At 41.1% G+C, this 26,027-nt stretch overlaps 1 protein-coding gene and 1 long non-coding RNA gene across 9 annotated transcripts in view; one reads left to right on the top strand and one right to left on the bottom strand.

Moving 5' to 3' along the window:
- Positions 1-26,027, top strand: part of KIAA1217 (KIAA1217 ortholog) — a 279,526-nt gene that overhangs the window by 36,564 nt on the left and 216,935 nt on the right. Inside the window, exon 1 of one of the 8 annotated variants that reach the window (XM_072412720.1) lies at positions 5,867-6,168. The exons of the other annotated variants lie outside the window; for them this stretch is intronic. The gene's annotated coding sequence lies outside the window, so the exon portion shown is untranslated. Of the gene's footprint in view, positions 1-5,866; positions 6,169-26,027 lie in introns of those variants that run through there. 8 annotated transcript variants of the gene reach the window in all.
- On the bottom strand, positions 2,830-5,442 carry LOC140331585 (uncharacterized). Its single transcript, XR_011920945.1, has 3 exons — positions 4,989-5,442; positions 3,621-3,665; positions 2,830-3,154 (listed from the first exon to the last, which is right to left on the bottom strand). It is a non-coding gene; the product is annotated as an uncharacterized lncRNA (long non-coding RNA).

Below are 26,027 nucleotides of genomic sequence, written 5' to 3'. Positions count from 1 at the left end.
CAGTTTTATTGAAATTTTAAATATACACCACCTGTGTACTAAAAGAACATGCTTGGCTGTGTTAACTTCAGTAAGTATATTTCCATGGAGCAAACAAAACATTTAAATAATTTATTCATGTCATAGGATATGTGCGTCATGTGCCATTTGTTTCCCAGATGTACCATATTGGCCATATACAACATAAACATTGCATTTCCAAGTGTTTGCTGCCTGCTTTATTATTGTAGGCTTGCTGTAATGATCTGTGAGTCTATAGGTTATGAAAAGATTGGAATTCTTGAAAGAACATGCTGCTGAACCCAAGAACATGAAAGTTGCCAGTGTTTTGTGTCATTGCACTTCTGCATCTGAAACCACTTTATACTTACTGGAAATAATCTAAAGAGAAATAAATGTATAGGAGTAATGTACAACTTCAGGAAAAAATAAACCAGCTTAATGCCCAGATGCTGTTTTAAGTAATATATTTAAAAACCGCCATTTACTCTGCACATTTAATTGAAATTTGCTGCATTTATTTTTAGAGGGTAACAGTAGTCTTTTTGTTGCTTCTCATATATATATCCCTATCATTATATATATATATATATATATATATATATATAATGAAATAGATCAGAATAAAGTATATCTTATACCAAAGAACAAAAAATTTAATATATTTTAGCTTACCAGTACTTAGAAGTTGAATGCGTGCATTAGATTTCTAGATATCCTTCATTATTACCAGGTAATTCTTCCAGTAAGACACTTTTTGCTCCAAAGTGAAAACAACAATAGATTTATGCACTGTATCTATTGAAAAGCAGTGGTTTTACGCCATATCAAGATATGTATTAGGACTTACTAGAATGCTGCTCTAGTCTATTGCAAGAATGTCTTATTGTAAGATTTTGGCTGCTCTGTATTTACCAAGACTATTCCTAGAAAGACCTTGGCATTATCCTTGCCTGGGCGCTGTGGGCAGTAGATGAGGATGGGTATTTTTCTGATTTTTTCTTTATAGGTTCATTTAACATCTACTTATAGTACCTGCTTTTGGAAGGGGAAGGGGGAAACATCCATTTTAGTACATGGTCAACTTTAGGATAAAATTGCAATACAAATAAATCAATATATGTACAAAGTGTTTCAGTGTAGAAGCAAAAAAAAAGTTCTTGTATAGGTTTTACATGGTTTAAAGTATCTAAAAGATCTAAGTCCTAAAAAATACCCAATAGTATATTAATAGTTAGACAAATATTATTAGTAGTAGCAAGTTATTCACTGCATTTGTTTTTTCTGTTTTTAGTCTCTCTTTAGTGCTTTTTCCTTTTCCTGTACTTGATGATCCTACGAGTAAATGCTTCCATTTACTATATAAAGGTGGCAACACTGCCTTGTAACATTAAACATCCTTGTAAGCATGTTGTCATTGGTCTTAGTGATTGATGTGTATGGGGAGGGTTACTTGTTGACCCATTCAAGAATGTGACAGGTTGGCAATGCAGGGCCACAGTTAAGGGACAGTTGCCCCTCACTCCCGCCCCCCCCTTACCACCACCAATAACGAGAAATGCTTAAACAAGCACCTTTTATGAGAAGAGTAAATGATTTTAAAAGGCTCAGAACCATTTTTGAAATTACATTACCACATTAGTGAGAATTTTTTATTATTAATATTATTATTATTATTATTGGTATTACAAGTTGTTATTATTATTGTTTTTACAGTATTGATATAGCACCGCCATATAAACAGCACTTTACAAAGTCCATAGTCATGTCACTAGCTGTCCATCAAATGTCCCTACCATAGTCATATGTCTTTACTATAGTCAATTTGGGGGCAAGCCAATTAACCTAATTACATGTTTTTAGATTTAATTGGATAATATTGGATTTAGATCTTCTTAAAGTCACATAATTCAACAACTTTTCGATATTTCTAGCAAGCAGGGTATGCTTTCTTCCCAAAAATAATGATGTCATTTGTTAATGTTTCTGTTGATGGATGAGAAGTTTTATTTTTTTTGATAGATGCACAAGAACAATTCCAGACAACAACTGAAGCATTCTGTGGGTTCCTAATGCAAATAAGTAACTGCTGTACTGGCAGAATTGGTTTACTTTAATCTGAGTTCTGTGAAATAACCTCACAGCTCCAACAGGGGTCTGTAGGTGGGTTGTGGGTGTGCAATTTCTGAAGCCTGCACTAATCTCTCACAGTTGCTTCCGAAATATCCAAAACAGATTTGGGATTTATTTTTTTCTGAGCTTGGAAGGTATATTGGACTACCCAGAGGTGAGATATACCCCTTGTATACAGCCCAGGGGTTCATTTTGAACTATCTCTTTCTTGGTGGTATGACGTGTGATGCATGTCCCTTAGATGGTGGAGGTTTTTGCAGGATTTTCTTACGATACTGGCTGAATAGATTGAGATTTAAAGATTTTCTGTCTTCCCATGTGCAGTTTGCATTATTTTGCCTTCCTGAGGAAGCAGTTTCGGCTGGGAAACATGTGGAGGGATCCTTTTGGATATCTTTAATTCATGTTGACAATAGGACTTATCATTCATGCACAGAATTATTTCAAATTATTGTTAATAACATAACCCTTCTTCACTATTTCCAAAACTACAACACTAAATTCTCTCTGTGGGTCAGGGTTGTATACGATGCATATGGTGTAAACACAAGAAAAGATAGGGTGGTTAAAGGGGTTTCGATTGTTCTCAATCAATAAAATACCTAATTCATTATTTTTAAAACTGTATTTTTATTTAAAGTTTACAAAAACATGACTATGTTATCAGAATCAGTGACATTAGGTAAAAACATATTCAATAATGTCCTATATATTTTTTTAAATCTGACATTAATTCTGCTTATCCACCTCCATCTCATTGCTTATCCATCTCCATCATTGCGTTTCGGAGTAAAAAAGCTGCTTCTTCAGGAGCATACTATGAACGGAGGAATCATGCACATTAGTAATGGGATAAAGTCCAAAAATCTCAACTGTCCCATAAACTTGTCATGTACAGCAGGTGACTCAGAACAAAAATGGGAGTAGGAGGGCTTGAGAGGACCAAGAAACCAACAAAATGTCCTCTATTGATCAATCTCAAAGACGGATTTCTGTGATAACATAGCTATGTTGTGGTAATCTGTTAATAGAAAAATGTTTTTAATACAATTAATTAGGTATTTTATGTACTGCCCAATTGCACAATTGATGCCTTTAAAAACCTCTGTATCTACAAAACTAAATAAAAAAGGTGTTTTGGCCAGGGTCACCATTTGATGACTAGAGGTCATTAAAACCTGGATGCCAAAGGCAAATTTTTCAGTATGTGTAGGTTAAATATATTATGACTGATCTGCCAACCCAAATAATGAAATACATATAAATATTTCAATAATTACATTGGTTTAATAAAGCTCATTTATGTTTACTTATAGGTTAACAAATGTAACAAAAATGTAAAAAAAAAAATATTAACAAATTTAATACAATAGAGTGAGATAGAGGTAAAGAAAGAGAGAGAGATAGAGGAAGAGAGAGGGAAAAAATGAAAGACAGAAGAGGAGAGATGCTTTAGTTTTGATAAAGTTCTGTACGTTAGACTTCACCTAGTTAGATCTCCCTGGAGAGTGCCATTGCCCCTTGTCCTTTTCCTGTAAAAGAAAAAATCCATAGCTATTAAAGGAACTTGCGGGAAGTCAGTTTTTGCTGTTGAAGTTAGCAATGTAGAGGAAAATACTTGTCTTCTGTTTATCTACTAACAAAACTCTGGGGAATTCCAAGGTGAGAGTAGCAGACCTGTAATTCAGCGCTCATTATTTCAAGGAATGGCTTGTCATAGTCTGTAAGTGGCTTTAGGAACAACTTACATAAATTTATTTTGTTTTATGTACCAACAATAAACTGTTTTTTAACAAACGCCCTACCCTCAACTAAACTGTTCTCTTCTCAGTGCTTTCTGAAAGCAAATATTGGGCGTTAAGTTAGAGCAGCTTGACCATTGACCCCATTTTTCGGGGGTTGACAAATTTTGAAATTCATTACACTTAACTTGTCTCTGTTTCTTTGAAATCATTGACGTCTGTAGCTGCAGATACTATGGAGTAATTCACACACTGTTTTCATAGCTGAAAGCACACCCAACTTAGTAGACTGATAGTTTTCTATTCTGTAATGTAAAGAGATAGAATGTGTATTTTTAATAAATTCTCTTCTTCTCATTACATGTATTTGGCGGATGAACAGCTTCATGGTAACTGCACCTACAAAGGTCAGTGAGGGCTTGTTTGGAAGCTAATTTACTGCTTGTTATAAATATGTACATATTTAAATGTCTGCAGCCTGGTCACAGTCCTAGTTTAAGGATACCATCATAATCATTGCTGCCATTCTGTAAGAACCTGGTCCAGCACCAGTAGTTGCCAGACACCATTCCTCCAATCTAATGCCACTAAATTCACCTATAGCAAGCCTCAGGAGGCCAGTTGTGCAATCACAGCACATGGTTGCCCCAATGACTTCTGCAAGGGATGGCCTCTGGGGAAGGGCTGGCAGAGAACCAGGAGTCCACGGATAATGCAGTACCTAGATTCCAGGAGAGGCAAGTTTAGAATACCGAGCCAGGTCATTCACTAGGGTGGATTGATGAACGATGTTGGGGGACCACTGTACACATGCTAGTCATGTTGTGTTGGGCTACAAGCCCAATCGTGCACCGATTGTGCACATGCACAGTGTGAGATCAGGTGATGTAGGTAGAAGAATCTGGAAGAGTATGGCGGTTTGGTGTCCAGTCAACACCAGAACGAAGAAGGAAAACAGGAGGGTGTGAGAGCTTCTGGAGTAAGAGCATGGAGGGACTGACTGCTTTCTGCCTATAAAAGTGTTATTTTTTTTTTTACTGATAATTCTGCTTTAAAAAGGCAGAGGAACATTCATATATTATGTGTTTGTAGTTTAAAACAGTGGTCACCAACCTTTTTGGACCTATGGACCACTAAATTTACTGGCTCCAGATTGTTCATGCGCAGGGAGCCGGGTGTCACTCAAAGTGGAAGAAACTTCTAGAGTGACGTCATGATGCCAGAACCCCCCACTCTTCCATCGCAGGTCTGAGCCTCCAGAGACACAACCCGCCCACTTTTCTGAGCATGCGTCCTGTACAGGGGACATGGTCCGCGGCCCTGGCTGGTTCACCCCCCAACCGTCCAAACCTGCGGACCACCAAAATTTTCTCGCAGACCACCGGTTAGTGACTGCTGGTTTAGGAGATTAATTTTCTTCCTTTAAGGGATTTCTTATAATGTCCTGTTGCATCTCTTGGACAGGAAGTGGAGGGAATTAAAAAAAAAAAAGCCAAACCTTCCATACACTGATGATGGATCTTCCAGGTGGATGTGTTTTAAATGGCAGTGATTGATTCAGACAATTCATTCCAGGCAGTGTTTGCTCAATGTTAAATTCTCTGCTATATCAATAGTTCCCTTTAAGTCACGCGTGCCTTTTTAAAGACGTTGCGGAATTTGTAAACACGGGTTACTAGGACAACCCCGTGACACACTGATTTGTTTTGTTAGTCCTAGAATGGATCCAGAAAGTAAAGCAGAATAAATATTTGCATCATATGACCAGGGATCATTCCAAGAATAACAGAAAGTACAATAAGGAAGCCATGTCTTATCAAACAAGAAATACCCGAGAAGGATGACTTTGTCTTTTCATCCTTAGAATTATGATTAGTAGCTGTCTCCTCCCAGGCTTCCCAACTGACAATCTTCTAATTCCAAGGCATGCTCACATTCTATAGCAAGCACTGTACATCTTAATAGGGATTGCACAGCAGGAAATCCTCCATATGGTTTTCTTTAAGTTACAGAACTTCTAAGGCCTGTTCCATCTCTCTTCAAACATCTTCACACTGTTGTAAAATTGCAGGAGCTGGGAGAGGAAAGAAAGGGGGGTGAGGCAGGAAATGTCACAGCACAACCATGCACAGGGGCTCCCGGATTGGGATGGAATAGAATGTTCAGTGTTCCTGGCTTACTTATTTGTTCCTCTGTAATTAGATAACAATACCTCTGAACGGATTGCGATACGCAGAGATCTTCTGATATACGAAACGTATAGGAGTTCTTGGCTGGCGCAGAATACACCCACGTAAGTAGTTTGTGAATCTGTCCTTCCTTTTATTATCCGATAGAAGAGATGGAAAAAGCAAATGTTTGCTTTAAATATGTAGGCTGTCATTGCTGACCTCCTTCTGATAATAATATTTCCCTGGGGGTCTCTTGATTCTTTATTTGCATGTCCTGAAGCAGACATTCAGCCAATGATTCAAAGCTCCGGATGGGGCCAGTAACTCAGAAAATGATGAAGCCCAAGGATTGGCATGAAAGGCAGCTGGTATTTGCAGATGTTTTATATATTTTTAGTATGATTGCCCTATATGTTCAGGGAGATATTTTCCTTTTTGAATCTGTTTATGGTTCACCTGGTTAAAGCAAGTTAAAAGTATATGTTCAGGCTTTATCCAAATGTACCCCCTCCTCCTTCTCCTCCTCTAGAGCATGTCTTTAACTTTTAGTTTTTATCACTACCCCTGACATCATCACCAGGCTTGTAAAATACTTGCATGGACAGCTGATGATAGCTCATTGACAAGTCCCCAGAACTACATCCCTCGAGAGCCCTTTCCCCCAAAACTACAGTATGTGGGTTGGCTATCGGGCAAAAAAGGGCAGTAGTATTGATGTTTTGGGACAGAAGGGTGAGAGGGGGGTTCTGTAATTCAGCAGCCAGGACTGACAAGGCTGGTTTAGAATTTAGAAGCACAGTGGATTTCTGGGATACCAACAGGTACTGTTCTGTACTTGCAGCATTTTAAAATCAATAGAACATAGGGAAAATCTGCAGGTATTGCAGAGAATGCAAATGTTTCTTTTTATTTTGTGCTGATACACACTTTAAGTGTTTCCCAACCAGGGTCCTCCAGAGGTTGCTGGGGGTTCCTTGTGCCATAAGCAATTTGAGCGTCCCAGGTCCGTGGCACCAGTGATCTTTTTGGCTATCTGTAAGGGTGACATTCTTCCCAATGGCCAGCAATGTACAATGAATTCTTCCCAATGACCGCTATGCTAATGTACTGTGATATATGGATATAGGATAGGAAGAACTGAACGTTATTTCAATGGTTCCGCAATGGTCGACAAACACTGCTTTAACAAGTCTTTATTGTAAAGGAGAAATCAGTGTTTACTTACATAGAATATTAACAATTTGTACACAGTGAAATCAGAGCTTCCAGCATTTGAACACATTCACTAGGGGAAAGCCCAATAAAGCCTAATTGACCCAGACAATGCTTGAATTGGGCCAAAACTGTGTGCCCTGTAAAAATCTCATTTTAGAAGTAATTTTCACATAGCTGCCAGGCCTCTGGACCATTCCTGCTTTTTCTGCCCAATTGTTATATCTCTCTATTGAGTATACCATCCTCTGAGCCATGTTTTACTGATTGGGCCTGATTTATTGAAGCTCTCTGAGACTGAAGAAGGTAGACCATCAAGGGAGAACCTGGGTGATTCAGCAAACATAGATTGGATCTAGTCCAAGATTGAAAGCGTTTGCCAAATAATATCAGTTGCATTTTAGTAAAAACCCATTTTAGGTTTGTTGAATCGCTTATGTTTTCCCATGATAGTCTATCATCCCCTGCTTTGGAGAACTTTAATAGACCAGGCCCATTGTTAGAAGTACCAGTCAGGCAAAATGACAGGTTTTCTTCTAACCTACTAATAATTACCGCCCTGAACTTCATTACCATTGCATTCTGTACTTGTATATGATCTCCTTCCATGATATAATACTTGGCCACTGCCTAGGCCTGAACATTGTCACCTAGCAAGGGGAAAGAGAACCCCATGTAAGCTCCAAACAATCCAACAAGACAATGGAGGAGCTTGTAAAAAATCAGTGCCAATGGGTATGGGATTGTGTATATACAGTATATAGTTGATCCACCAGATCAAACAATTCAACTAATGCTGTTTTAAATACTAGACTCGCCGTGCTAATCATAATGCCTGTTATGTTATGAGCTGGTAAAATCCTCATACTGACTGTCAGTGATCACAACGAAGAAAGCATGTCTAATGCAATGGCAGGGATGTTGTCTTTTCGAACACTGATTTCTAGAATTATGATTGTAAGGCTATAGATAATAAACCAACCAGTTAAAGGTAACAATTTATATTTTTAACCTAAAGTGCTGAGAGTATACTTTATTTCTAATGTGATAAACCTGCTAGCAGAAAAAAATCTGCACAAACCTTTATAAAGCTTCTGGACCTCAAAGTTTCTAGCCCACTATGAAAATCTTCAGTTTTAAAAGTCATATTGTGGCCTTCTACCCCTTTACTGGGAATTAATGATAGTAAAACAGAGTTCCGTGTTCTGACATTATCCTCACAGGCCAGCATCCATTGTTCTGGGCAGGAAGGCGTTAACATAGGCCTGATATTGGTCGCCATACAAAACTGATTTGTTTTTTGCACTGTATCTTGTGTTTCTTCGGGGTCAGAGAAGTCCATTTTTTACCAGGAATTTTCTGCAGTGAAGTTGTCATATACTCGTATCATAGAAGATAATGTATTGCTACAGTAGAAGCCTATTTGGAGATCCGTGACCTGTAAGAAAAGCACTTGACCGTGACTCTTGTGGTTTTATATGGTCACTGAACTCTTTGTTCTCTCTCTTGCAACCTTGTACACTCTTGCAACCTTGCAAACCACTGTAGATGTTATCCAACCTTTTTCTATTTTGATTATTAGTTTTACAAACATACAATGTAAGACACACGTAAGGCACAGTGATGAAAAAGTGCAAATCCATCACACAGGAATTAGCAAAAAGGGAATTCTGATTGGCTGTTGTGAGTCTCTTCTTTTTGTTTTGTGCCTCATTAGTTCATTCTATGAATTTATCAAAATCTGATGGGTTGGTTTCATTTTCTCTTTGCTCCAGCTGCAGAGCATTGAGGAGGAACTGGTTCTTCATCACTTTCAATTACAATATTCCATTCTCATTAGCAGGGCCCCGAGAAGTGCAGTTCACGGATTCCTATTTCTTGTCAAATTGGAAAAAATAATAATGAGGATAAATTAGTTGCCAGGGAGTAACCAGACATTTAAAAATGAGTGTTGAGTTTTTCTGAACAATGGTTTCTGCCCAGCTCACTGGGACTCTTCGTTCTGCTTTCTCTTTACACACAAATAGATATTGCCATTGTCACCTGTTCTTATTATCGCAGAGGTGAGTTATACAACGCAGCTCCGTTGTGCTGTTTACTGTTATTGTAGCTCATGTTGATTGATGGGCACAATGATTCTTTTTTAAACAATGAGTATAAATAACCAGGTCTGTAATAATGGAACAATTCTAGGCAATGGGAAGCCATCAGTGAGCCAGCAACTTTGTCCAGAAAACACTGCAGCTGTGATCTAAAGGGAAAGCTAATTTGCTTTAGTCTTTTGTAATTACTTATAGACAGAATGTGGAAAATACCTAACAGGGTCACTAAGTGTATTTTCTGATAAGTCTTGTCCGTCCCTTGTTCCTGAATTGCCATTTACCTTTAAACTTTTGAATAGATTTGGAACTTATTGGTGGCTGCAAGAAACTCCTGTATGTTCTGTATATGGGAAAAAGCAAGGATCCCGCAGTGGGTGTGTTTGGGAATAAGGCTACATACACATGTGCAATAATTATCGTTGGAAAGGAAGGACTAACGACCATTTGTCTGATATTCTTTACCAAAAGAAGTGCACAATGACACCGATGAACGAGGAATGTCGTTGGGAGTGAACAACCGTCCCGGCAGATCTGATTTGGTGACGATCGTTCGCTATCTATTGTGTGTACTGTCATTCTTCAGTGGATTGTTCTGCGGTACACTTTCTCCTTTACATGTCACTTCCCCCATTGTTCAAATGATCTAGCGTGTGTACATTATTGGTGGATTATATATGAACGATTGTATTGTTTCAGCATGTACAGAATTGTGCACAATACGATCGTTCAAAATAATCATGCATAATCGTTGATCTGTCGTTAGTCGTTCATTTTCAACAACAATTATTGCACCGTTTACCTAGCCTAGCTCCTATGTACTACCAGCAGGGGTTCTCAAATAACCAGATTACCAACAGAAGAGAGTGGGGTGGACTGAGGCAGTACAGGAATTCCTGCCTGGAAAACCTAAGTACTGAACAGGTAGACTGTGCTTTCTGCATTGAGGGGAACCATGAAAGCCTAATTTTGGGTTTGCAGACCCCCGATACTGTTTACCACCATTCCCTTAAAACTCTGCCTACTTCACCTGTAGTATCATTTAATTTCTTTATCTGTCCTTTGTCCACTCCCATGACCCACATGGTCCACTTTGTCATTTCCAATCACCCCGGCATTGTCATGTGACCCTAGCCAGGCCTGATAATGTACCCCCAGCGGGTGTGTGTGCAGTGGGGTAAATGACACCAGGATACAGTTTGCATCCATCTGACCATTTACCATAGCTCAGAAAAACAACTGTTTAGGTGAACAAAAAGTTATATTTCCAAGGTGTAGCAGTAAGACTAATGTGGGTTAGTTTAGGAAAAAGAAAAACCTGCACTTGGTCACTTGTCATCATATCATAACTGCATGCAACCTACTGGTACTTATTGTGCAGCCCTTAGACCTTGTGTTTCCAGGTCTGATCCTCAAGGAGTTTGTGTGGGTAAAACGTTCTACATTAGATAGTCACCAGGACATGGTAAGAGTGCCTGTCAACTCTGTAATATGGGTTCTAAACAGGTGGTCTCTTTCACCTTGCAAATGACAGACGAATACAGACATTGATAAAGGAGGAATCACTCACGAAGAGCTTACAATCTAGAGGTCACAATCTAGTGCCATTGAAACATTGCTTGAACTTGATGGACTTGTGTCATTTTTATTCTAGCCATGAAAGTGTAAACCTCAGAAAGAACAGATGAGCGTGGAGTCTTGATAGTTTTTAAAGAATAAGCATACGTTATAACAAACTGTCCTGTTTGCCCCCTTGCCCTGACCTGATCTACCTACCTTTGCAGAGATCTGATGGTGGGGTTGTTCTGCTATTTGTTTCATCATGTGCTATAGGTCTTGGCTATCCTAGCTGCACCTGTGCATTATAGCTCCATAGACATAACAGTTCCATTGACTTCTATAGTTTAGGACAGGGAAAGCAGCCAAATGTGATGAGGGCACTTTGCTTTAAAGTGCACCTATTCTTTGACAGCCTGGCAAGTAAAAGCATTACACTATTAATATTATTATTAATATTATTATTAATAAACAGGATTTATTTAGCGCCAACATATTACGCAGCGCTGTACATTAAATAGAGTTCGAACAACACTTTTCTGAACTCTGAAGTCAATGAAAACTTAAGCAGTTTTTAAAAATCCACTTCTTCCCCATTCATTCATGATCACGCTTCTACTGACACGGATTGAAGAGCTCTGTCATTTTTCATGCCAGCTCCCATTTGTTGCCATTGCAGCTTTTGTCCCAGGGGGCATAAATCATTTCCGGCGGTGACACCGTCCCTCCCGTATTACACACCCACCAGTTTTCTCTAATGAGAACATGCAGGGATCTGCAGTCACATCAACCATAGGGTTCATTCTAAAAGGAACTTTTTGTGTGAATTTTAGTGTTTTACCCTGGGGAAATTAAATAATTTTACTGTAAGGGGTTTATTCATAAATGTTTGGAGATTTCAAGAAAAATTCACCGACATTGTTTATGTATAAATCATGAGTAAAAGTTGATTCACACATTTCTATTTGAGTTATCGTGAAAAAATGTGTAGTGGGGGGAATTGGTAAAAGTTGTGTGAATTTGGGGTGAATAAGGTGCTTTGCCTTTTCAACTACGTTAAAGAGGCTGCAACCGAGGGGGCGTGGCCTGGCCGGCTAGAGTGATGGCTGTGTGAGTCCTGAGCTCTGCAGACGCCGATCACCATCCATTGCATCCTGGGCGCAATTCTACTCACCTATGGGCAAACAGCGTAAGGCGAGGGTGGGGAGGTATCCCCCTACGCCTGCATCACAGCAGCAGTCCGCTCAGCCCTCCATTCGGGCTTATATCCAGGATCCCTCGCCGGCTCCCTCTCTGGCTTCTAAGATGGCGCCGGCGGCCTCCCCGCACACGTGGCTGCGAGGAGAGGACGAGCAGGACTCGGATCTGACAGGGAAAGAGCAGAGGATGATTGCCTGCTCCCCTGATGGCAGTGGCTCGGCGGCCTCCTCATCTTCTGGCCCGGATTCGCCAGCGTTCGAACCGGTGAGTCCTGCAGGCTACCCTAAGTCATACTCCCACGCAGTCTCTCCAAGTATATTGGCCTCCTCAGTTGCTGATCCCCAAGACCCGTCCACAGGGCACAGAGAACCTGCAACTAACAATAAAAGGGATATATCATGCACACAAGGCACAGCTAGAGAGGATTCCAGGGAGATTTTAGCCTTGGACTTTCCCTCAAATGCCTCAGATGCCCCCCTTTTGAGTACATCTCTAGGCACTCAAAGAGGCCCTGCTGTGGGGCATAGCACTGCTGGACTACAGCTCCTTCCGAGCTCCTATACCAGGAATAATACAGATTATCCCCCAATAGAGGGTGGCAGCAGTCCCCCTTGGCAACAGTACTTACAATCCTTGCCCACCAAGGAGGACTTCCAGAAATTAGTTGAAGTACAGATAACATGCCGTACTGAAATTGGGGCCCTTCGTGCTGATCTCCATTCTCTAGCTGGCAGTGTAGATGAGCTAGATAACAGTGTACACCAAACTAAAGAGGACATTACAGTGCTTTCACAAAAAGCTGGAGAACATGACCAGAAAATATGGGAGCTTCAACGCTTGCTAGAGGATTTGGATAATAAATCCAGAAGGAATAATATCAGACCAGATTACCAACAGAAGAGAGTGGGGTGGACTGAGGCAGTACAGGAATTCCTGCCTGGAAAACCTAAGTACTGAACAGGTAGACTGTGCTTTCTGCATTGAGGGGAACCATGAAAGCCTAATTTTGGGTTTGCAGACCCCCGATACTGTTTACCACCATTCCCTTAAAACTCTGCCTACTTCACCTGTAGTATCATTTAATTTCTTTATCTGTCCTTTGTCCACTCCCATGACCCACATGGTCCACTTTGTCATTTCCAATCACCCCGGCATTGTCATGTGACCCTAGCCAGGCTTGATAATGTACCCCCAGCGGGTGTGTGTGCAGTGGGGTAAATGACACCAGGATACAGTTTGCATCCATCTGACCATTTACCATAGCTCAGAAAAACAACTGTTTAGGTGAACAAAAAGTTATATTTCCAAGGTGTAGCAGTAAGACTAATGTGGGTTAGTTTAGGAAAAAGAAAAACCTGCACTTGGTCACTTGTCATCATATCATAACTGCATGCAACCTACTGGTACTTATTGTGCAGCCCTTAGACCTTGTGTTTCCAGGTCTGATCCTCAAGGAGTTTGTGTGGGTAAAACGTTCTACATTAGATAGTCACCAGGACATGGTAAGAGTGCCTGTCAACTCTGTAATATGGGTTCTAAACAGGTGGTCTCTTTCACCTTGCAAATGACAGACGAATACAGACATTGATAAAGGAGGAATCACTCACGAAGAGCTTACAATCTAGAGGTCACAATCTAGTGCCATTGAAACATTGCTTGAACTTGATGGACTTGTGTCATTTTTATTCTAGCCATGAAAGTGTAAACCTCAGAAAGAACAGATGAGCGTGGAGTCTTGATAGTTTTTAAAGAATAAGCATACGTTATAACAAACTGTCCTGTTTGCCCCCTTGCCCTGACCTGATCTACCTACCTTTGCAGAGATCTGATGGTGGGGTTGTTCTGCTATTTGTTTCATCATGTGCTATAGGTCTTGGCTATCCTAGCTGCACCTGTGCATTATAGCTCCATAGACATAACAGTTCCATTGACTTCTATAGTTTAGGACAGGGAAAGCAGCCAAATGTGATGAGGGCACTTTGCTTTAAAGTGCACCTATTCTTTGACAGCCTGGCAAGTAAAAGCATTACACTATTAATATTATTATTAATATTATTATTAATAAACAGGATTTATTTAGCGCCAACATATTACGCAGCGCTGTACATTAAATAGAGTTCGAACAACACTTTTCTGAACTCTGAAGTCAATGAAAACTTAAGCAGTTTTTAAAAACTTGTCCGAAATCTGCAATTTTTTATTTTCCTATGGAGCAGTGAGAAAGAGATCACTATCTGATGTGTTTATTGCAATGTTCTGACGCTCAGCTAATTGTTTTACCTGCCTGATGTATGATATTCTAACTTTCCTCCCAACTGTTGATCCTGGTTGGTTTGGCCACTATGTGGCACTGTTTATTTGCTGACTACATGCTATATTATATTGGTTCAGTGCTATAAAAAAGCATGTTCTTTGTAACATTTCTATACATAATGATGTAGTTGCCCATTCTCTAACCCCATTCTCTGCCTGTTCTGTTAGGCATCAATATATTTTGTTTTAACTGCTCTTTTGGTGTTTGCTATTTGAACCTAAGTTTCCGATCCCTGCTGGGTTTAAGAGGAGGTCTTTGCCCTGAGCTTGTACTAGGATATGGAGCCAGGAGTTCTGGCCTCATTATTTCATCAAGGTTAACAAGCATAAAATCCTGGAAGTTTTCAATCCTCAACTACTCGTCACATAATGAAAACCCGTGTCATGTGCCGGCAGTGTGGTTCAGCATGAATTTATACCAGAGTCACTGAGTCTGAGAGCTCATGGGGCCCCAAAGCCAGCAACTTTTCAATGTGTATCTTTGTAAATTAAGTTTTTCAAATCTAATCTTTTAAAATAATGTCTAGTTTATGGCAGGATTAGTCTAGCAAGGACCTCCAGAGAGGGTCCCCTGCTTTCACAAAATGAACAAGGATCCCTATTTAAAGGAACCTTTAAGATTAAATGTGCATTTATATGTTTTATGCATATCATCAATGCTGGTCTGGTATAGACATCCAAAAGACCTGATACTCTATCATGGATGCGGTGGCAGGAGCCCCAGGAGACTCAGAGCTGTCAATCAAGTGTCAATCTATTGCAACCTTTTCTAACCTATTTTACCCCTGAGGAACTCTAAAATACGAGGGTGTGCTGAGAAGTTCCTGGCTTTGCCCATTTCTAGATGAAATAGAAAAATGAGTGTGGGGTATATGACAGCCTAATATCTTAGTATGTAACTGTGCAAATATCAGGTCTTTGCGATTCCTAAAACTGTTTTTTCTTTTAGTGAGAAGCTGTGATGGCAGAGGCACAAGCAAGCTTCACATCATTGGAGTTACAGGCCATCATGAAGTTATTATTATTATTATATAAGTTCTTGTTTCTCCAGGGAAAGTCAGCAAAGGACATTCACACTGAGATGTCACAAACGCTGGGGGAGAAGTGTCCTTCCTTTCCCTGGAGAAACAAAAACTTCATGACGGCCTGTAACTCCAACCAGATCTACAGGGCCTTTCGCACCTCCAGGCACCGGGGTCTGCAAACAGGCCTAGAGATGTAATTTGTCAGTTAATAGATGCAGGCCTGAAAGATGAAATTATGACCACTTCCAGGAACATGCGCAATCTTGAGTTTGACGGGGCACCACTTCAACTTTATCAAGATTTATCTTGGCATACACTACAACACCGCCGTTTGCTTCAACCCTTGTTAACTGTACTCAGAGATCAGTCCATCCCATATAGATGGGGATTCCCCTTTAGTCTTTCAGCTCGCCATGAGGGGAGGTCTGCCACAGTGCGGTCACCGGAGGACTTGACATCTTTCTGCAGAGAGCTGGGCATTAATCGCCCCAAGTTGCCTGGATGGGAGCGGGAAGATCCCTTGCGACCTCGCTCTCCCCCATGGCAGACGGTGACATCTAGAAAGCGATTCAGCGGTAAACAGTTGGTTTCCACTTCTTCAAATGATCGAACCCCCAATCCCCGACGTTGAAGCAGCGAAGGACTGATATGTAAAGTGCCTTTATTGCATTATAGCCTATAGCTCTTATATTGAAATCACCTTGACCACTCTATTATCTTGGTTTACCCATGTTGCATGAATGCTCTATAGCTGAGGCACTTGAGTATTAGACCCAAAATTGCTCCATGATTGCTAGCTGTTATAATGCTGCTGCTCAGATTATGTAGCCTTATTGCATTTTTTGTACTGCATATGTGATTCACTGTTCTGCTGCCCAGGATTGTAGCTGCCCGGGGGGCTCGGAGCTGCTCCTGCGTATTGCTGGGGCTGCTCTGAAGTCCTCCCTGCGGCATACCCTGAATGTGATCGGCGCTGGCCGACACCATGATGTTCTTACTGTGGTTTTTTGGTTCACCTGCTCTGGCCTTCTGGGTTCTTGGCCCCCCTGGGGGAAGCTGGTCATCTGCCAGGCGANTTTGTTCCCTGCACCCACTTTATCAGGGGCAGGGACCGGTGGATGTCAGCTCCTCCTTGTTTGCCATTTGGCGAACGTTAACCTCTTGGTTCACTCTCTTCTTTTTGTTCCCTGTTTTACATGTTTTTGCTCTGGGAATCTACTTTGCTTCCCTATCCCCTCCTCATTGTTGTGAATGTGATGTTTTGTGGTGTTGTGGCTTGCTTTGGTGGGCTTCTTATATGGTTATCCGAAGATGTTCGGTCCTATGGGTGGCTCTGGCTGCAATACTCTGGTACTTTATCACACCTTATGCCTGTTAGGATACTTTCTTTGAACGTGAAGGGGCTAAATTCGAATACTAAACGTAAGCTAGCTTTGAGAGAATTTAAACGTCTGTCTCCGGATGTTGCCTTTCTACAGGAGACTCATTTTGATAACATGGCTTCATGTAATTTTGCCTCCAGACTCTATCCCCACTCATATCTCACTAACTCACCCTGTAGGAAAAGGGCGGGTGTGGCTATTCTTCTAAAAGACTCCCTCAAGTTTACCCTTTCCCATTCCATTATAGATGTGGATGGGAGGTATATCGTCCTGAATGGCACTTTGCAAGGAGTGCCCACTACCCTATGCAAAGTATATGCACCAAATACTGGTCAGACTCAATTTTTAGGGCGAGTTCTGTCCAGTCTTAAGAATTTTGTACATACTTACCTGATAGTTGGAGGAGACTTTAATTTGACATTCTCTCCCACACAGGACAGACACTCATTATACCATTCCCAGCCCTCTACCCATATGTCCCAACAATCTCGGGCCTTTCGGCAATTAATTAGGAAATACCAACTTTATGACAACTGGCGGATCCATCATCCCTCGGGGAGACAGTTCTCCTTCTACTCACCCCCGCACCAAACCCACACTCGTATTGATTACCTTTTTACTAATCTTCCTCTCCTGAGGAATAGTATCTCTGCGGAGGTGCATCCTATTACTTGGTCTGACCATGCCCCTATTACACTGGATGTAAGTGTCTCCCCCGGGAGCGTGAGGGTCTGCCATTGGCGGCTGAATGATTACCTGCTCAAACACCTAAACACCAAATCCACCCTAGCCTCAATGTTGCAAACTTATTTTAGTGAAAATGAAGGGTCTGTTGCTCATACCTCCACGCTATGGGAGGCCCATAAAACAGTGTTTAGAGGACATTGTATAGCCCTGAGCACTAGACTTAAGCGGGACTCTAACCTGCAACGTACAATTACTACCCAGGCTTTGAAATCAGTGGAGGCAAGGTACACAGCAAGGCCTTCCTTGAGTCTTTTGAGGGAATTAACAACTCTCCGGTCTAAATTAAGAGCCCTGGAATTGAGAAAGGTTAGCTGGACAATGCAGAGAATCCGCCAACAGTACTATTATAAAGGTAACAAGGCAGATACTCTGCTGGCTCGTAAGTTACGGGATATGCAACTACGGTCCACCCCTGGGGTAATTCGGGATGAGAAAGGGCTGGGGCGTTATGATCCCTCCCATATTGCCTCCTGCTTTGAGGCCTATTACTCTCGTCTTTACCAATCGGTTCATGGTGCTCAAACCTTATTGGGTAGATCTCTGGGGCCAAAAATAGATTCCTATCTGGAACGGGTAGCCCTCCCTAAGCTCAAACCGGAGTACCTGGAGCAACTTAATAAGCCCATCACAGAGGAGGAACTCACAAAAATCATCACCAGGAACTTCTCGGCACCCCCTCATAATCTTTAGGTCTTGGTAAACCCCTGCTAAACCCAGTTTATTTGGGGTCAGTGAAAAGCCCCCGTACCACCTTTATAGACAACAAAAACATCAGTCCAGCCATGCAGCTGGTGCTGCCAAGTGGTGTTGGCACCAAAACTATGCAGGCATCATTCAATTGTATTGAATCATTGGATCAGCCATAGGCAACCTTTGAAGGAACCCTGGAGTTTCACAGAAACCTAGTTGATAATGGCCACTCTATAGCAATAACCTTTCCTTCTCCTATGCTGGTACATAATCATTTATGGTAAGGAAAAGCATTGTACATACTGGATTTTCTGTGTTTTTGCAAAATGCAATATAAGCAGCTTATTTATCTGACACCTTTCCTCATTAGGCATCAAAGCCACGTACCTCCACAGCTGTTGCGATTGTTTATATGCTCATAAATACCTTTATCGGACTGCTAAACAATATTAAAACTTAATGTGTGGTAAAAGTGCTTGGAAAGCTGGATCGAAAAAGCGTTTGAATATGTTTTTCCTGGTCGCTTTATTGATGTGTGTCTTTTCCAGCTGTGACAAGTCCTTATTAAGCTGTCTTAAAGCAAAATGGCCCCTGCAGGTGATTTTGGCTTGAAGGGCATGGCTGAAAATTACTGGCGTGACTTAATCCATTTAATGCTACCGTCAGATCTCAATGGCTGGAGCACCAGAGCATATTCAGAGCGAAATTTAATGTCCCCATGTCATTTTTCTTTCCTTTCTTACTTTACTTAGACATGATATTTTCCCCATTAAATGCTGTTCTGTACTGAAATTTATGATCGGTCTGAAAGTTCGAACTGATTTCATTCTAAACCAGAGCGTGTGTTGGTTCTTTATAATCCCAAGTTTATTTAAGTCCAATTCCAGGATTGTAGAAGGTTTATAAACTCGTTTGGTTATTTATTGCTGGCTGTGCTCCCAGTTAGGGTGATTTCTCCAGTTAGGGGGGCAACGTCTGGTTGACCCCCTGTGACTCCCTGCCACATGGAGAGGCAAGGGGTCTGCTTTATTAAAAGTCTCCAAGACTGGAGAATATCTGCAGACTATCATACAGAAACCTTAGTGATCCAAAAAACCTTGATGTGATTCGGTCCAGGATTGAAATCATTTGCCAACTAATAGCAAATGATTTTTTAAGAAATTCGCTATTACTGTTTCCTCCGATCCTCTCGTCTCGTAAAAATTGCAATTAGCCCTTTGTAGTCTATGCACCAATTGGGCCCCCTGTGCATGCAACACAAAACGACTGTGTGTGGGTTTATGACACATTACATGGACATTACTCACTGTTGTGACTGATAAGAATGGCAAAATCAGTAAAAAGTGCCCACTAAATACTTACCTATCTCTGTGTGCCACACCTTCATTGGCCATATGAGCGGGTTTATCTCCATTACCGATGGAAATATTTCAGAATATACTTCTGCTTTAGAGAGACATAGCTCACTCATCCAATTGTTGTGAGAATAACACATGGAGGTAGGAAATATTTCACGTACCCATTCTAGTCCTACATAAGTACCCTTTCACTTGCAAGTTCTCACCAGAGATTACATATATAGTTTCTTTAGCCCTCACACATGGCAAGCCCCCCTAAAATTTAAACCTCTTCCTCAAATAGTAAATACCCCCTCCCAGTTTCCAAATACACCAACTAGGCTTCTAACTCTTTAACTACGCTAACCCATTTATAATCCCTAAACTAAGCCTGTATACCAAACAAACCCCTTAATATGTACACCCCGCTACAGATTCCTCAAAATTATAGCAATTGTTCTGTTACCTTGGTGCCAAAACATGCTGAACTGTCAGCTCCAAGGCCTTCTGTCTTCCATCATTGGAGTCCCTTGGAACTTGGCGGAAGAATAAAGCCACCAATGTCTACTCCCATTGGATACAACGGTTGTCCGTGAACTAACCCTTTATGGCAGTTCTAGCTAATGTTCACACATCAGAGTTTAATCAGCACACTGAAATATCATTGCAATCTGTTCTTTATAACTGAGAGGCCAATGTCATCTATATTTATTTTACTGATTACCCAATGGATTTAATAATGTTACATTCTGCTGATGAGAATGTCCTAGTCCCCATTTTATTTATATGTCTGATATTACCTTGGATTTAACTGCAGTCAAGTCAGACCATAGACTGCACAGCATCGATTTTATTTATGTGAATGTGTGGTCTACTTCAGCGCCATCAAGCTCCACGGCTGATGGCTGATGCACTGGAACTGAGCTGAGCTGCTATATGGCAGTTTTAATTATATAGCAGGCCTGTGGAGAGCAGTTGGTATAATATTTATCAGTAAAAGTAAATTGTAGGTTCCTATATTGCTAAATGAGTCAGGTTTATAGTTATACCAAGATGAGCAAACTCATTAAAGAGCACCTGTTGCCTGCTTACCCAGCTGTTCTGGAATAGCTAATTTTATTTACATGCATACCTGTTCTAAACATAAGATATTTTTACAATTTCTTGCAGCGTAAATAAAAATATCAATACAATGGTTATTCTTTACTGGAAATGAATCATGTCTCCAGTATCTTGGCCTGGCCTTGTATTTGCATTATATTTTGCTGTATAGGATGTTTTTCTGAGCACCAATAGAGGGCACTGGTTGGAGCTGGCAACTTGCACTGCATTGATCTGAATCGGTTGTTTGTCTCCAAGGAGTAGATTTTTGATAGCAGAGCAGGTAATACTTAAAGTTAGGATGCTGTTGGCTGTATTGTGGGAAACACGGCTTCTTTTCATTCTAGGCTGCCCAGTTATATTTTAGGTGGCAACCAGAGCAAGGACAAGTGTGTAATTTTTAATAACAGTGCACCCTTCCTATAAACATGCTCATAAATGCTATGTGGTCACAGTAGTTGTACAATCTACAAATAAATGTATAGATAAATTTATATGCACCACTCATTGTGTTCTCCAAAATACTTCCCCAGTCAGGACATGGCCATGCTACTCCGGACATGTCTGCACATCGGGATGGTCTGAGGATGATATTTAAATATGTGAGCTACCAGTGGTGGATTTTTCTAATAGTGGCCTCCTGTGCAGAAATTACTTGAAACCCCATTTGGGAACCATGTTGGCTAAAATGGGTTCAGGTCTTTGCACCACCCTATGTTTGCCCCTGTGAGTGTCTCTAAAAGTGAAGTTGTTCTTTAAGGATTGCAAGTTGTGTAATCAGAATCAGACCTGAACTAGACCCACCCAAATGCAACAATGCCTAGAATAATAGAACCAGATGTGCCTACTGATAATGTGTGCATTGGTAAATAATAAAAACAAAATTTCAAATGAACCTTAAGTTCATGAAACAGAGAGCAATAGCGTAAAAACCTGTCTCAGTTTTGTATATTTATGTCCCATTGGAGATATTTCTTACTAATGTGTCTCTAAAACAGGAAGAGAAGGAAAATTTTAACAATATCATCAAACATCACTTTTTACATTTAAAGTTTGATTATTATGATAGAAAAATATCCCCCTTGCTGGTCTCCTCGCTCCAATAACCTACTGATGACCTCCTAACTCATAATCTCATCACACTCATGGCTCCAAGACTTTTCTAGAGCTGCCCCAACTCTCTGGAATGGTCTTCCTACTGGCACCTACTTTTTGCTCATTTAAAAGAGCTCTAAAAACTCAACTTTTCATACTACCCGTCTTCTGTCTCTTACAACCTTTAATACTGTCCCCCATTCCATATACCCCTTTCTATTGTGTGCTACTTCCCCATCTCTTAGATTGTAAGCTTTTCTCAGCAGGGTCCTCTCCTCCTCCTGTGTCACTGTCTGTATCTGTCTGTCATTTGCAACCCCTATTTATTGTACAGTGCTGCATAATATGTTGGCGCTATTGAAATACTGCGTAATAATAATAATTAATTGCTGGTTGTTGCTTTTCCATTACCAGGTCAATAGTGAGGATAGGTAGTCTGAGTTGGGCCAGATATTTACAGGAAAAGTCAGAATTTGTATATAACGTCAGCAGTCCATACCTCTGGATGTATTGAGTTTGATGGGTATTTTTTACTCAATGCAATTGTTCCTTAGGTAACTGCCGCAGGAGTTGCAGGCCATGCAGGGCTCCTTCTCATTTATTTGGCGGGAACGTTCCCTTTGTTACCTGGGGACCCAAATTACTCCCTCTTACTCCCAACTGTATTCTCTCAACTTTCCTCCACTGTTTCGTGAGGTAAATAATTTTCTAGATAAATGGAGGAACCACCCTTTATCACTACTGGGCAGGATAGCATCTTTTAAGATGATGCTTTTACCTAAGTTGTTATACCTATTTGAGACATTGCCGGTTAGAATACCATCTCAGGCGTTAAAGAGAGTCCAATCTAATTTCTTGCGTTTTATCTGGGCCTATAAAAGGCATAGAGTGGCCAAACACATTGTCTGTATGCCCAGAGATAGAGGAGGATTAGGAGCCCCTGATGTTCACAAATACTACTTCGCTGCCCATTTGCGGCACCTTATAACTTGGACCTCCCCATATCCGTCTAGTATTTGTGCGGAACTGGAGATGGGTTGGATAGCCCCTGTACATCCTAATACTATGCTGTGGAGCTCCTCGCTACTATTAACGGACTCTGATTTAACAGCACCTATGGTGTTCACCAGGAATGTGTGGAGGACTTGTAGATATACTTATGCATTGGGCTCTCCAGCTTCCAGGCTGACCTCCATAATTTTTAATCCACAGATACCGGATAGTCTAACTGGGTCCATGTTTGGCACCTGGCAAGACAGGGGACTCTTTCAAATCAGGCATGTCCTACATCCAATTGAGAAAAGGTTACTCTCCTTCGCTGAACTGGGTGATAAGGTGGAGCTGCCCCGTACTTCTTTCTATGCCTATCTGCAAATAAGACACTACATCCTGGCACTCCAACCCACAGGCACCTTTCCAGACGTGACCTTATTTGAGAGGCTATGTATGGAAGGCCCCTTTTCCAAGGGAGCTATTTCCTCCATTTACCGCCTCCTACATGCTTCCTCTCAGGACACTCCACATAGGCTTAAATACATGCTTAGGTGGGAGGAGGTTCTGGGTCGATCCCTAGCCCCCGAAGAATGGCTTGACATTTGGGAGGCAGCACATAGGAGCTCTATCTGTACATTGTATAAGGAGAACCTATATAAAATTTTGCTCAGGTGGTATTACACGCCGGAGGTCCTCCACCGGTTGTTCCCCAATGTTGATCCCACCTGTTGGAGGTGTAAAGACCACCGTGGTACAATAGAACATGTGTTCTGGTTCTGCCCCCTTATCCAGGCCTACTGGGCCCGAGTTAACGATCTGCTCTCCAGTGTGACCCAGCAACCTGTGAACTTAGACCCCTTCTCACATTTACTAGGCCAACCCCTTCTAGCACTTCCTAAAGTGTCTCGGAAGCTAGCATCTCATATACTAGTGGCAGCTCGCACATTGATTCCTACTAAATGGAAGTCACCTTCTCCTCCCTCCATGGAGAACCTTTACACAAGGATCCAAGAAATACGCCTTATGGAATACCTTACAGCTCTCCTTAGAAACACGATGGCCAAGTTTGAAACAGTTTGAGAAGCTTGGGATCATTTCTATGCTAACCTGTCCAGATGACCCCCCAATGTTTTTCTACTTATTTGATAGTTTCACATCCCCAACACCTTGTTTTCCCCACCCTTCTACCTTCTGATGTTTGAATGCAAAGTTTGTCTACGACCTGGTTATTGTAATTCTCAAAATCTGTAAACGCTATGTCTTAATTTCACAGTTCTGTTATGTGTTAATGCCCTCTTTGTCTTTTTTTTTTTTTTCTTGTATTCTGTTGAAATAATTATTAATAAAAACACAATCTCAAAAAAAAAAGAGGCTGCAACCCTGGAACATTGGGGGTGATTTCCTAAGGGAATTTAGGCTGTTCATATAGAAAAGTAAATGATCACTCTGTGGACCTGATTTATTGAAGCTCCCCAAGATAGGGAAGGTTTCCCCGGGATTATAAAGTATGGGTGACATTTTGTGACATTCTCAACTATGGAATGTAACATTTATAGGGTGTCTAGGCTAAATTTGTGTCCAAAAGTGTCCAACATATTTCTGCAATAAATGTGCATTTAGCCATGTTTAATATTAAACATTTAACAATAAACAGTATTTGTATAGCGCCAACATATTACGCAGTTGTACATTAGGGCTTGCAAATAACAGACAGTTACAGACAGTGACACAGGAGGAGGAGGAGAGGACCCCGCCCCGAAGAGCTTACAATCTAGCAGTTGAGGGAAGTATCACACAATAGGAGATGAGATAGGGAATGGTGGGAAGTAGTGAGGGTTTAGGAGACAGAAGAAGACAGGTAGGCAAGTTAGAAAAGATGGGTTTTGAGTGCTCTTTTAAATGAGCAGAAAGTAGAAGCTGAATAGGATGAGAAGACCATTCCAGAGAGTTGGGGCAGCTCTAGAAAAGTCTTGGAGCCGTGCGTGTGAGGAGGTTATGAGTGAGGAAGTCAGTAGAAGGTCATTGGAGGAGCAAAGAGAGCGGCTGAGAGAGTATTTTTCTATCAGGTCAGAAAGGTAGGAAGGATAAGTGGGACAAGTTTTCCTTCCTATACACTAATATCTGTTGATTCAGTGATCTCCTAACATACTGTGGTGAGCTGACATTACTGAGCCTCTGCTGTGCTAAAATACCAAGCAGTGTTGTCAGCCATGTTTCCTTTTTCCTGCTTAATTACAGAATGGGGCGATACCGTATAACACTGGGGTTATGCATTATCACACTGGGAGTATACAGGGGGCTACATAGTATCCTACTGAGGCTTTACCGGGTGCTATATAGTATCATACTGGAGCATATAGGGGGAAATATAGTATTACACTAAGGCTGGCTAAGGCTGTACAGGGGGCTTTATAGTATCACTCTGGAGTATACATGGGGCTATATAGTATCACACTGGGATTATACTTGGGGCTATTTGGGATCGCACTCAAGGTTATATAGTATCACACTGCAGCCATACATGGGCCTATGTAGTATCCCACTGGGGCTATACATGGTGCTGTACTATATCATGCCTGGGACATACATGGTGCTGTACAATATCATGCCTGGGCTATACATGGGGGTATTTAGTATCTCACTGGAGCTTATACTTGGACACTGGGGTTATACTTGGGGCTATGTTGTATGACACTGGGGCTATACATGGAGCTTAATAGTATCACACTGTGATTATACTTGGGGCTATTTAGGATCGCACTTAAGGTACAGTACCACACTGGGTCTTTACATGGTGCTGTACTATATCATGCTGGAGCTATACATGGGCTATGTAGTATCCCACTGGGGCCATACAGTGTCACATTGGGGCTATACATGGTTCTGTGTAATATCATGTAGGGCCTATACATAGGGCTATACAATATCTCTTGTTTTAGGTGACTCCTACGTAGACTAACATTTAAAAAGTAAAGCATGTATTTTTCTAAAAGGATAGTCCCATGCACCTAAATATTCTGTCTGATAAAATAAGTCCCACTCCTTGTTTGTTTTGTAAGTAGAAGCATATGTTGATTAATTGCAAATGTCATTATGAAAGAGTAGATGCTGGCTTCCTGCACTGAGCATCTGTTTCTTCAGATGTACCAAATACAAATTCAACTTCTGCCAGTTATTTTGATTCTCTAAATTTGCAAACCCCTATCTTTAAAAAGGAAGAATCACCCTGC

Source organism: Pyxicephalus adspersus, chromosome 5, assembly GCF_032062135.1.
Source record: "Pyxicephalus adspersus chromosome 5, UCB_Pads_2.0, whole genome shotgun sequence".
Lineage (NCBI taxonomy): Eukaryota > Metazoa > Chordata > Amphibia > Anura > Pyxicephalidae > Pyxicephalus > Pyxicephalus adspersus.
The sequence above is the reverse complement of the archived record's forward strand: the minus strand, read 5'-3'. Positions and strand labels throughout refer to the sequence as shown.